Source organism: Amblyomma maculatum, chromosome 7 (genome assembly GCF_055883805.1).
Source record: "Amblyomma maculatum isolate TAMU_Amacu chromosome 7, ASM5588380v1, whole genome shotgun sequence".
Lineage (NCBI taxonomy): Eukaryota > Metazoa > Arthropoda > Arachnida > Ixodida > Ixodidae > Amblyomma > Amblyomma maculatum.
In genome coordinates, this window is record NC_139350.1 from 93787664 (window position 1) to 93795449 (window position 7786).

Below are 7786 nucleotides of genomic sequence, written 5' to 3' on the forward strand. Positions count from 1 at the left end.
TTATGCTCAGACCTTTCCTGCCGGCCACCTACTCCACTCCATGGCCCAGCAAGCTCACCTCATTCTCCTCAACAACCCCGGAGTAGCCACAAAGGCGGGCACATACTCCCAGCGCCGCACAACCCCTGACCTCACTTACTGCTCTGGCCCTGTTTCACTCCAGTTGTCAGCCATTGCCAATACCCTTCTTAGTGATCACTCCATTATTTCCATTTACGTCCCTGATCGGATCCCCACTCGCAAGCAGCGCATTCGACATACCAAGTGGCATGCCTTTCACTCTCTCCCTCCTCTGCCTCCTTCACGTCCTGTGAAGAGTAGACTAATGCCCTTCTCCAAACGACTTCGTCCTTTACTCGCACGGAGACCATTGCACATCCCACTTTTGATCACGACACCTATCTCACCAGACTATGGAAGCGTCGCAAAAAGCTCTCTGAACAGCAAGACGCAACCCCGCAACCTCCAATTGCAGACCTCTAGATCTCTTTCAAAGTTACGAGACGATATCGTGGCATAGTGTGCTACGGTAGAGGATCCTCGATGGAATACTCTATTCAGCAATCTTGACACGGCGCTCTACAGAAAGTTAATCTGGACCTTTTTCGAGCCCTCCTTCATACCACTCTTGCCTCTACCCCGAATCTCGCTAACGCCCTAGCCACAAAATCTGCCGATGAGATTTTTGTTACCCTTGGAGACCTTAATCTCACACCTCCTCTCTCCCCTTTTTACCCGGAATATGCAGGCTCTACAGACAATCAACTCGATGCCTTTTTTACACTGCGCGAGCTTGAAGCGGCACTTCTTGCTAATGCCACAAGATCGGTCCTCGGTTATGGTGGAATCCCTTAATCCGCTCTTCGCAATCTTTCCAACAACGCGAAAAAGCCCCTTCTCAACCTCTATAACATCACCTGGGAAGAAGGTTATTTGCCCCTGTCCTGGACTTCCTCAATTATTTCTCTCATTCCTAAACCTGGCAAGCCTCTAGCTCTTTCCAATCTCCGGCCCACCAATTCTCTGACCTGTGTCGGCAATACGATGAAGACAATGGCGCTCATCAGGCTTGGTCAGCAAATGGAGGCTTCAAACTCGCTTCCAGGCCCGATTGGGCATTGCAATGGGGGGAGGGGGGGAGACGTTATTAAATCATCGTTAAAGCATTACACCGTGTCAGCACATGTTAACCATGCAAGCAAAATAAGTGGAAACGTGATGTACAAGATTACCATAAACAATATTGTTACGTACTTTGTACGCGATGTTACGTACTTTGTACGCACGGGGGGTTTATTTACAGGGATCTGTACAAAGAGGACTGCGGCGAAGCGTACAAGCGTTCCTCTGCCCTTGCTCTTTCTTCTTCTTCTCCGATCTACCCGACCGCTCTTTTTCATCTTCCGTCGACGTTCTACGAAGGCGCGTGACATTTACCTCCTCGCAGACGAAGCCCGTCGAGCGAGTTACAGAGATCCTCTGGAATGAAATCGCTTGAGGCGGGCTACATGCACCACCTGCGACTGCCGTGACCGTCGACCATTCGCCGTTATGCGTGCTATGACGTAATTCAGGTCATTGATGCGTTCTAACACAACAAACGGTCCGGTGTAGTGTGAAAGCAGTTTTTGACAAAGACCACGCTTACGGAGAGGTGTCCACAACCACACATAGTCACCAGGAGCATAGGAAACTTGTTGGTGTCGGGCGTCGTAGCGGTTCTTAGAACGTTCTTGTGAAGATAAAATTCGAACTCTGGCCAGCTGGCGGGCTTCTTCAGCTCTGCAGAGTGTGGTAGCAAGAGAAGGTTCGTCATGAATGAAAAATGGCAGTATGGTGTCGAGGGCACAGCGAGGCGTGCGAGCATAGAGAAGGTAGAAGGGACTGTAGCCTGTTGTCTCATGTTGCGCTGTGTTATATGCATGCGTAATGAACGGTAGAACGCCATCCCAGTCCTTATGGTCTGCAGCGACGTACATAGCCAACATGGTGGTAAGCGTCCTATTAGTTCGTTCTACCACACCGTTCGTTTGGGGATGATATGGCGTGGAGTGGCGAAAACTGCAGGCGCTGAGGCGAAGAAGTTCTTCGACAATGTCCGCTGTGAATTGGCGTCCACGGTCACTAATGATGACTGCAGGAGGGCCGTGCCGAAGAATGACGAGTCGAAGTAAGAAATTTGATACTTCAGACGCAGTAGCGGATGGTATCGCGGCTGTCTCACAGTAGCGGGTTAAATAATCAACGCACACAAGAATCCATCGGTTTCCTTTAGAGGACCATGGAAAAGGTCCAAGAAGGTCAATGCCAACTTGCTCAAACGGGGCTGTTGGAGGTGTGACTGGCTGCAGTTTTCCATGTGGGCTTGAAATCGACTGCTTAAAGCGCTGACATTGCACACAGCTGGCTACATATCGCTTCATCGTTGAACGCATCTTCGGCCAGTAAAATCGCTGCTGTGTGCGGTGGAGTGTTCGGGCCACTCCCAGGTGACCAGACATGGCATCATCATGCGTCATTTCTAGAACTGTGATACGTAGGCTTTCCGGAACGACAAGAAGCATACGTGCTCCCCCAGAGGCGAAATTTTTCTTGTAAAGCACTCCTTCGCGAGTGCTAAATGTGTTCTTCATAGGATCGTTGGCGGAATCAAACAGTGAAGTTAATGTTTTGTCTTTGCGCTGCTCGGTTCGGAAAACTCTGAGATCGGGGAAAGTTTGTGCAATTGGAGCCAAATATTCATCGAAATTGTCTGAGTCATTATCAGTCGTTTGAAGCGGCAAACGCGAAAGACAGTCAGCATCTGAGTGTTTACGGCCGCTTTTATGCACCACAGTAAAATTAAACTCTTGTAGGCGTAAAGCCCATCGAGCGAGCCGCCCACAGGGGTCACGAAGACTCACGAGCCAGCAAAGGGAATGGTGGTCGGTCACAATCGTGAAAGCATTCCCGTACAGATAGGAACGAAAGCGCTGTACAGCGAAAACAACGGCTAGACATTCTTGCTCCGTAACCGTGTAATTTCTTTCACATTTACTCAACGAGCGGCTGGCATACGCTATCACGTGCTGATCGCGTCCATGGCGTTGTATAAGTACAGCGCCGATACCGATACCACTTGCGTCAGTGTGTACTTCAATTGGAGCTGATGGGCAGAAGTGGCGGAGGATTGGGCCCGAGGTCAAAAGAAACTTCAGATGACGGAAAGCTGAGTCACATTCGCTGGTCCAATTGAATGGTGTATCTTTATGCAGTAGACTCGTAAGTGGGTAAGCGATGTCTGCAAACCTTGGTATAAAGCGTCGAAAGTACGAGCATAGCCCCAAAAAACTCTGCAGCTCTTTTACTGACTTGGGCACGGTAAAACTTTTGACGGCTTCAATTTTCTTGGGATCTGGTCGAACACCTTCTTTGTCAACTAAGTGACCGAGGACAATTGTTTCACGATCGCCAAAATTACATTTCTTTGCATTCAGTACAAGACCAGCTCGTTCCATGCAATTAAGTACGATATCCAGACGGCTGTTGTGCTCACTAAATGTTTTGCCAAATATTACTACGTCGTCCAAATAACATAAACAAATTTGCCACTTTAGTCCACGTAGAATTGTATCCATGAACCGCTCGAATGTTGCAGGTGCATTACATAATCCAAAAGGCATAACGTTAAATTCGTAAAGTCCGTCTGGTGTTACGAATGCCGTTTTTTCTTTGTCTGCAATGTGCATGGGGATTTGCCAGTAACCGGATCTCAAGTCAATAGAGGAAAAGTATGAAGCTGAGTGCAGACAGTCAATTGCGTCATCTATACGTGGAAGCGGGTAGACATCTTTCTTTGTGACTGAATTTAAACGGCGGTAGTCAACACAAAACCTCCATGTGCCATCTTTCTTTTTAACAAGGATAACTGGAGCTGCCCAAGGACTACAGGACTCTCGAATAATGCCGCGCTTTAGCATGTCTTGAACTTGCTCATCTATTACCTTACGTTCAGTTGCTGAGACTCGATAGGGCTTCTGACGTATTGGAGGGGCGGACCCTGTGTTGATCGTGTGATGAATACGACTGGTAGGAAGTGGCATTGAGTCATCCTTGGCAAAGTCGAACACTGTCACGTGTTTCAGTAGCAGTTCCACTAGAATACGACGCTCAGTTGTAGAAAGAGACTTACTAATCATAGCCGTAACTTGGGTCTCCATGCCTGGTCGCACCTGCTGCTCAGTGACAGAGCTGTTTAACGCCGCGACGGAACCGGATATGCCTTCCTCGAAACGGGTGAGTTTCAGGCCCCGAGGCAACAAAGTTGGCTCTTCGGAGTGGTTCACTGTCCATAGCTGAGTGCGGCCTTTAGTCACGGGAATGACGCAACGAGGCACAAGGATACTCTTCTTAGAGCAGGTGAATCTCGTAGGTTCTACTATAGCCTCAAAAGATTCGCACTGGTTCCGAATAGAGAAAACCCACACGAATGCTGCAGATAACGCTGGCACAATTGTGTCTTCTTCCACAGCAAATGCTCCAAATTCAGGTGTCGAGTCACCCACAAGAACCGAAAGTAGTGAAGGACTCAAAGCAATCTCTCCCGTACCACAGTCTAAAGTTGCACCACACTCTTGCAGAAAATCAATCCCAAGAATCACGTCATGCGTAGACCGAGGCAGTACTGCAAATTCTACTCTAAACTTGAGGCCGCCAATAACATCCGAAGCACACACACCAAGAGGAACTAAAGGTTCACCACCGACACCACGGAATAACACTGCACGGTCACCACTGAACATTACTTTTCTACCTAAACGGTTCTTAAAACTCAAACTCATAACAGATACTGTAGCACCAGTGTCCACAAGAGCCATTGTTTTCACACCATCAGCAAACATTTCCAATTTGTTCTTTAACATAAACACGGGCAGAGGTATGGACGTCATCGACTCGCCGGCGGCCTCACCTCCATCGGCCGCGCCCCCTAGTTTCCCGGAGGCGGAGGGGTAGAACGACGTCGAGGGGAAGGTGACCTGCGCGGGCGCTTGGGTGGCGGCGTCACACTACGGTCAGATGCAGGAGATGAATTCCGCAAATGTGTCGAATGGTGTGAGTCCCCGGTAGGCATAGTCGGGGATCGTTGTTGTTCGGTGTGCAGCCGTCCGTGAATGTTCGCGTGGGGTCGGTAATCTTGTACAGTTGGAAAACGACGGCGGCAGTATCTAGCGATATGCCCCGCAATGCCACACCTGTAGCACACAGGTTGAGGGCGCCAGCGATCAGCATAAGAGTCCTCACTAACAAAGTCGCAACGTTGGTTGTAGCGAGGCTCTCGCTGCTGACGAACCACATTTTCAGAGTAGGCGGGCCTCTTTTCCATCGGCTGGTGGTCATAACGTTGAGTATAGCTGCGCTGATCGTCCATATGCGAAGCGCCGCTAGGTTGAACCCACGGAGTGGACAGGGCGGCAACATTTGCCTGCGGTGCACAACTCTGCCGCACATATTCTTCACTACAGATGGCGTCCCTAGATCTTGACAATTCCTCGCGTACAATCTCTCGTATCATATCAGCATGGAAACTGAAGGACAGGCTTCATCACTGGCTACAGAGGTGACATTGGCCAGTCTTCCGAATTTAGGTGTAATTCGTCGCAGCTTGAGAGCCTCAAATGTTCTACAATGCTTTATAACATCAGCGGTGGTGCTCAGGTTCTCTTTGCTAATAAGAAAATTAAAAACGTCTTCCGCTATTCCTTTCAGGAGGTGACCGACTTTGTCTTCTTCAAGCATAGTGGGGTTGACGAGTCTGCATAGCTTTAAGATAGCTTCGATATATGCAGTACAAGTTTCTCCGGGTACTTGTGCCCGGTGAAACAAAGTTTGTTCAGCGCGCTTCTTCTTTGCAGGTTCATCTCCAAAATTTTTCTTGATTTCGCTGGTAAAGATAGCCCATGTACTTAATGAATCCTCGTTATTATCGAAGCAGTCGAAGGCAGTGGCGGCAAGGAAGAACACCACATTAGCCAGCTTAGTAGCGGCGGTCCAGTGATTGTATTTACTCACTCTTTCGTAGTGCTTCAGCCACTCATCAACGTCCTCCTCAGGTTTTCCGGAAAAAGTACGCGGCTCTCGATAATGGGGCCAGTTGTTCGCCGTGGATGGTCCTGGCTGCTCGGTACTGCTGTCTTCAGCCATGTCTGATGGCATTGGTGGTAGGCCAGCAAGTCTACGGCTTCTTCGGTAGATGAAATGCTCCGTGGTCGCTACCCAGCACCTCCACCAAGATGTTACGTACTTTGTACGCGATGTTACGTACTTTGTACGCACGGGGGGTTTATTTACAGGGATCTGTACAAAGAGGACTGCGGCGAAGCGTACAAGCGTTCCTCTGCCCTTGCTCTTTCTTCTTCTTCACCGATCTACCCGACCGCTCTTTTTCATCTTCCGTCGATGTTCTACGAAGGCGCGCGACAATATTATATATGCAAGTCGATGGCAATAAGAGCACTTGCAGTGTAGAGAAGAAAAGAAAAAGGTAAACCAGCGTAAAAACTAGAAAGAGGCGCAGCTCTCAGTTTGGTCCGCAATTTTGGCTAATCAGTCGATAACCTTACCAAAGATTCTCCAATTTTTTCGTGGTTCGTAGCGCAAAAAATTTTTATTTCTTTATTGAGATCGTTCCATTCATTAATTTCCAGACGAAGGAATGAAAATCGTAATACGTTTGTTCGCGCAAAAGAAGGTTCCACTTTGTGATCATGATCGCGGCGAGGAAAGATTTGAATGGGCGGTTTTATTTTCTCGATACTGTAATTTGAAGGATTATAGTAAAACTTGTAGAAAAACATTTGGCGATGAATTTTTCCGCCTAGTTTCTAAAAGCTCAAGACGTAACTCGCACTTAAAGAGATGCTGGGGTACGAGGAATAGTTGCATGCAATAAAACGTGCAGCTTTAGCTTTGTCCGGCAAAGATTCGAGTTTAGCTCTGCGGTATGATTGATGAGGGATCCAGATAGCCGAGGCGTATTCAAGTTTCGGCTGTATGACTGTGTTATAAACAAGGGGTTTAGTCTCTTTGTTGCTATGACATAATGACCATCGCATGAAACCCAGGGTTTTCTAAGTTCACCCTAATATCTAGTCAATATGCGTGTTCCAAGACACGCTGGCTGTGAGAGTACTTATGACTGGGTGTGCTCTCAATGGCTAAATTATTGATCGTGTACGTGTAGTAAATTGCTAATAGTGTTGAGAAACGAACCAGTTTAATTTTTTTTAAATAGTAATAGTCATCTGCCATTCAGAGCAGCATTTGGTAAGGTATATTGTAGGTCATTCTCGAGTAGTAAACATTCTGTGAGCCTCGTTACAAATCGATAAATAATGGAATCAGCTGCAAACAATCTGAGCGCAATTAAGAGAGACATCATTTATGTAGATTAGAAATAATGTGGGCCTCAAGACGGAACCCTGGAGTACGCCGGATTTTATTGCCTGAAATCAAGATAGGGCATGCTCTATTTCGATGGCCTGTCACCTATTACTTAAGTATTCCTCAACCCTGTTAACTATACTGTGCTATTAATGTTATTGTGTCTCATTTTAAGTAGTAGTCTTTATGTTCTACGTGGTTAAAGGCTTTTTCGAAGTCAGTCTGTTCTAAATTGTGCATACTGTAGTTTCCCACGATCAGTCACACAGAAAATCATGCTGGTTAACAAAGAGTATGTTCTCGTTAATAAGAAAATTCTTATTTTGGAAAGGTAGTATATGCGCAAGCAATTTGCACGCTATATATG